Source organism: Pteropus alecto, unplaced genomic scaffold (assembly GCF_000325575.1).
Source record: "Pteropus alecto unplaced genomic scaffold, ASM32557v1 scaffold5, whole genome shotgun sequence".
Lineage (NCBI taxonomy): Eukaryota > Metazoa > Chordata > Mammalia > Chiroptera > Pteropodidae > Pteropus > Pteropus alecto.
This window is the reverse complement of record NW_006441953.1, coordinates 10,306,045-10,312,325: the sequence shown is the minus strand read 5'-3', so window position 1 is coordinate 10,312,325 and position 6,281 is coordinate 10,306,045. Positions and strand designations below refer to the sequence as shown.

The 6,281-nt window shown below is 38.4% G+C and overlaps 1 pseudogene; it reads left to right on the top strand.

The window, feature by feature from the left end:
- Positions 1-2,711: 2,711 nt before the first annotated feature.
- On the top strand, positions 2,712-2,830 carry LOC112485695 (annotated as a pseudogene).
- Positions 2,831-6,281: the final 3,451 nt, after the last annotated feature.

Here is a 6,281-nt window from a genome sequence, read left to right as displayed (position 1 = left end):
TTTTTTTTTTTAATACCCTGACTAAATTCAAAGATTTAATGGGGCCAAGCAGTGAGACTTTCATATTATCAAAAAAAAAAAAGCTAAAGTAACTTTAGAGAAAGTAAAATTACTGACAATTGTCCTGTAAGAGTTAATTAGACAAAACGCAAAACGAGCAAACAAAAACTCAAGAATTCGCCACCCTAGCAATTTGCAGGTCTCTTAACGGCAGGTGTGACTGGGCGAGGCACACGTACACACACGCCCATAAGTCAGAAACATCAGAACCATCTTCTCAAACACAGATGACAGCATCATGTGCATGTTTGGCCCCATTAAATCTCTTTACTCAGAAACTTCTGTTGGCAGGTGCTCACCATCCACTTAGTTTCTGTGAGCCCTTGGAAAAACCTGGGGCGGTGGTTGGATCTTCTTCCCTCACTAAGCCATTTGGTCCACTTCTTGAGTGAGTCTCAGAGGAGTAAAAGATGTAAGCCGCTCCATCAGAAGAGACTGGAATGAGGGCTGGATTCACGCCAGCTTTGACTCTGCCATTTGTTGTGGGACCACAGGAGGAATTTCGTGTAATCTCCCTTGGTTTCAATTTCTTTATCTATAGAACCGGGAAGCTAACTAACTGCTTCCCCTAGCATGTGTCTGTCCTTAGTAAATGTTTAATAAATCGGATGGATACTTAGCCTCTGCAGCCTTCAGTTTTCTCAAGCGTAAAATGGAAGATTTGGACCAGGGGTAGTTTTAAATCCTTCCCCTACCTCAAGCATGTTAAGAACTTTGGGGTGAAATGTAGTAACAGTTCCCTGTTTGTATCAGTGAGAAGTGGGGGGGGGGGTCAGTGACTTCATTTTGAGGAAACAAAGTAAAAGTGGAGTTCTCTGAGAAAGCAGAACTTTTTCACATGCTGAAATGATCATCCTGTAAAGGTTGCGACTAAAGGAAACTAAAATATGGAAAAATGAGAGATGAAGAAGAGGATTTTTTTTCCTGGTCCTCATTTCCATGAGAGATTTTCAAAATAAGTAAGTTGGCATTTATTGTATTTAAAAGAGAGGTCCATTGCCTTGCCTCTGCTACTTTATATACTCGTCATTCTTCACTTTGTGAGTTCAGTTGAATTTTAAAAATATCTATATTACAAAGTGTTTCTACTGTGGAGGGCCCACTCCATTTAGTAAACTTAGTGATATAAAAAGCTTTTTTTTTTTCCTGTTAATGCGGTATAGACTAAAATCTAAACCAACTTCTGCTGAACAAATGGAGGTTGCACCAGGTGAACAAAACGAACTTGGACACAATTTCTTAGGTATCAGAGCAGTAACCGTACAGAAACAGCACTCTGCATTCCTGTATGGACTACAAGGGAGGTGGGTCCTGGGCACTATGAAGCGTGCAATGGGAGCTGTGACCTGCCTGAGAGTCAGGGACAGGAACAGCTTTCCTGAGGATGAGAGGGATCTAACTAGCAAAGGGAGTCGCAAAGGTGAGAAACGCATATAGCAGGCTCACCTCCAAGGTGGCAGTGTTCCCAGAAATGTCTTGAGTTCCAGAGAATTAGCTGTAGGTGGAAGCGAGATTATGTAGGGCTTCGTAGGCCACGCACTATCATCTGACCTCAACCAGTCTAGTCCTTATTTATTTAAGATTTGTTTGTTTGTTTGTGGGGTGTTGAAACGTCCAATATTAAGACATCGGTAAAGTCTCCTTCCTTGAAGCCTCGGTTGAGCAAATCTCCAGTTCAATTCAGCCACACCTTCCAACATCAATTCGTGAGCAGGAATCAAAACAATCGTGTATCCTGTTCTGTAAGCTTTGTTAAATCCCTTCTTTTAGTTTCTTCAACTACATATTTCACGGAAAGTTCATTCAACACAGTGTGACACTCTTTAGAGACAGAGTTGAGCTAATTTAAGAGTTTAATCCACAGGAACCCTTTGAGCTAACCACTGGACAATGCATTTTTCAGAAACTAGCATTGGGAACCGCTGTAACCAGAGGTTACTGAATTGCTACCACCTACCATGTTGATTCAAGAGCGGGAATGCCTCTACACTATTCCAGCCAGTTCATGCATCTCACACAAAACCGACTTCAAGGAGAGATAACTTCAAATTAGCAAATGCTAATTAAGAAAGTCCTTTGTGTTAATTAGAAATAAGAAAGCTAACATAACTTTAGACACCACCTCTGGACTATAATGCCTTCTATTAATGATCATCTCTGAAGTGTACCTTCCTGTTTAGGGCAACTAATTTAATCTAAATCCTAGAGTGCAGATTAAAAACACACTCATGAATCTCAGACTGTCTTTACTGATATATCTCAAAGTGTGTTATAGACAGTACAACCATTATAAGGCAATGGTCTTTATCTTAAGAACAGTAAGAAGCTATTGAGGGCTACAAAATAATAAGATTTTGTATCTCTGGCTGTAGTTTGGGAAACTAAAAGGCCAAACTTTGGAGAGAGAGGAGACCAATTAAGGAGCTGTTACGTGGATGCTGTTGACTCTCCACTTGAAGAAAGTGGGAGTAATTAGATGGAGAGAAGTGGATGGGTTCCTGAGTTATTTTCAGTGAAATGACCAGGACCTGGTTATGGATTGGAAATGGGAAATGAGGGAGGAAGTGTAAGATTGAATTTTAGGACAGAGTCTACAAGGAATTTTGTTGCAGTGTTGTTTGTGATCAAAGGGAAAAAAAAAAAAAAATTCAGTCTACGGCCATACCACCCTGAGCACTCCCAATCCCGTCTGATCTTGGAAGCTAAGCAGGGTCGGCCCTGGTTAGTACTTGGATGGGAGACCACCTAGGAAGACTGGGTGCTATAGGTGTAAAAAAAAAAAAATTCATATGTTGTCAATATACGATAGTTAAATGAACTACAAGTTATAGATACAATGCAATACTCTGCACTGATGAAGAAATGAGATGTTTATGTGACGACATGGTAGATATCCAGGATATAAGAAATTTTAAAAAATTTGTTGAAGAAACATGCACTTAGCATTCCATTTTAATATAAAAAGTAATGATTTTAATTAGCACTTAGCAATAGTAATGATTATAATTAGTACTCATAGGTAAAATATCTGGAAGGAAAATTTCTGTACTCTGGATTTTTTTACAACTGCGAAACCAGACTCTAGAAAATGAGCAAACTGCCCTACTTCTATCGGGAAAACTCCTGATCATTCTAATCCCAAATGATTTTTCCCTGTTCTGAACACACGGAGCACATTCCTTCCAGAGTGTTAGATCCCAAAAGGACCTCAAAGGTCACTTAGTTCAACATCTCCACTTCACATCTGAGAAAACAGGCCCAGAGAAGTGAATTGCTTGGCCAAAGTCCCATGACCCTAAATTAATAGCAGAGCCAAGACAAGAACCTAGGGATATGCTAACTCAGTCTAGAATCCTTTCTACTATGAGCTGGGTCTCCCCTAGCATTCCCTGTATCTATGAATAGTTTGGCTTTTATTGGATTGTCAAGTGACTCTGTCTTCCTCCTTCAATAAATCGTGTGCTCAGACTCAGATAGTCATTGTCCAGCATCCTGCTGAGTATACAGTAAAACACTCATTAAAGCAATCAATTGACTTAGACTTCAGATCCAAGAGGCAGGACTAAAATTCAGGGAAGAGAAAGACTCTCACACTTGTGTTGCTCTCACATAGCTTCCTCCCCATCCCCCATGCCACTACCCCTGCCCACATATTCAATAAGAATAAGTTAGGGGCACTCAGCTGCATTGCCTAATTGGTTACCCTGGGGAAATGGACTTTGAATTTGAGGGATGGTCAGTGAGTATCCTTCTCACTGCAACAATAACACCAGTATCCTGAACTTCCTAGAGGAAATGGCATTGCTCTTCAAGGATTCTTTCAATTAGTTGATGTCAGTGATTTCCCCCAGCTGTCTTCAGAGTTCTCCCTTCCTAAGACTCAAGATCTTTTCACAGAGTGTGTTTCGGGGACTGTTTCTTACAGAATTGCAGCAATCCTTGTTCTGATTGTGGGCCCAGAGCAGTGTTTCAGATTGTCCACCTTCATGTGGTGGTGGCCTAGCAAACTGGACACTTATGGATCAGAATTCACTGACAGAAATGAGGGTAGAGAACTGCCTTGTCCTTATACTAGGAGTTACCCAGGGGAGATTAGGGAGCCACTTGCCCTCGTCTGTTAAGGGCTGTGTTTGGCTTTCCCATCCTCCATGCCTGATTCTTTTCTCCTTCTCCCCCGAAGCTAATCAGAGTACTTTTGTCTATACTGAACCACACTTGGCATCTGGTGTTCATCACCTAAATGGGCTGCTGTCTGTCGGAAACTATTCTGCTCCTATTTTACAAATTCTGTGAGCTTGTTTCCAGCGTTTTATTAATTTATTTCAATTTAGCATTTTCCATATCTTAAACATTTCCATTTTTAAATTAGCATCTGTTTTTTTTTAGACACCACACACATTTATGTAAAGTTTAAGTTTATGCTTTTTCAAACCAGTTTTTCTCCTATTGCTAATCTTGTGTGGGTTCACAGTGCTAAATTTAAAGTACTAATGCATTTATACACTTTATCTTAAAACAACTACTAAAACAATGGTTAAATATCACAATTGTGCTACGCCTTTAAATTGTATTCAGCAAGCTAGTATTTTGATGTAATGAAAATCAGGATAAATTTAAAGTACTAATAATTATTGTCCCCTGGGTCAGCTATATGTCTGCCTTTCAGTAGGCTCACATCATGCTTTTCACAAATGCAGAAATTCAGTTACTGGAATCCTAGCCTCACGTAGAGGCTGAGATGATGATGAGGAGGAGAACGTATGCCCTTTCATAGGAGAAGAATAGTAGACAAACGGAACAGGAAAAATGTGAACGAACCACAGCTCAGCTGATCTTAGAATCAGAAAATTCCTAGATGACAGGGTTGTTGAGTTATTAGATGGTATGATATCCTTATACGCCAGCCCTGCACTGTTTGTGTACCTTCAGAAATACCTGGAAAAGGTTATGTTTCTCATTGTTCTTTTCAGCTGTGGCCAGACTGAGCAATAATCTATCTGACTGATAGTAATCTTGGTATGAGATATAGTTAGCAAATTTTCTAGTAAAATGCAAAACATATTAGATGGATAACAGGATAGACTGAAATTAGTCTGCCCCAAAAACTCAAGAATTGATATTCCCCATAACTTGCCCAAATATTGACAAAACATTTTTATGCTGACACTGTAACACTTTGGTAGGTATAGTTTATATGCCTAAACATCGGTACATTTCAATTGTTAATGGGGATAATAGCCTTTATTGGAAATTAAAATTTCCACAAAAGAATTAGAATATAAGGATCTGTAGTTATAATTAAGGGCTAGATAAGGTAGACTCAGTGATGTCTCTTAACATCCATAATTAACATTTAGGTATTTTCTATTTATTCTTTTTTGCTTCATAAAGTAAAGAAATGTATGAAAAAGTTAATTACCTCACAATCAAAAGAACAGAAATGTTTTCCTGTTAGAACTTCTCAGTTGGAATCTGAAGAATATTAAGGAGTATTTATTTCTGATGAAAGTATAGAGGGAAGCCAAAGCAAAAAAGGCTGCTGTGTCTTTAAATCCGGAGATATTTTATAATTGTCCTTGAAGTTTCTGTTTTCATTTGTTTGCTTTGGGTGGGACATGGAAAAATATTTGCCTACTCTATGGTACTGATCTTTATGTGTGTGTTCACAAATTTCCTTTCCTGAGAAAGATGGTAGTCAATTCATTGGTGATGCCTTTTCTTTTTAAGTGTTTGCAAATGCATGAATTTCTGTATTAAAACTTGGTGAGTTCATTTAGTATCTGAGGGTCAGATATGAAAAGAGATATCTCTGAGATACTTTAAAACTGTGAAACTTCAGGAATTAAGCATGGATTTTCTAGTTATACATGATCCTAGAAGTTACCTTCGTTATATGATCAGTATCTTCATTATAAATCAGTTTTTAACAGAGTACTGATGAAGTCTAATATTTACTCTAAATAACATCATTTGGAAAATCTTAATTTGCTCATTTAAATAGTTTTTTTTAATGTTTCGTGAATATCTTTAGATTATTTTGAGTGGCTTGGAGGCAAGGCATTTTTTTTTTTCTTGAGAGAATTAAAATTCCAACAGTGCAGAAATTCTTATTCACTCAACAAGTATGTATCGAGCATTTTCCATATTCCTGACCTTTAGGGAAAGCATAAGTCACCTTCCTGGAACCCCATAGTGGGCATTTTTCACAAATGCAGAACATT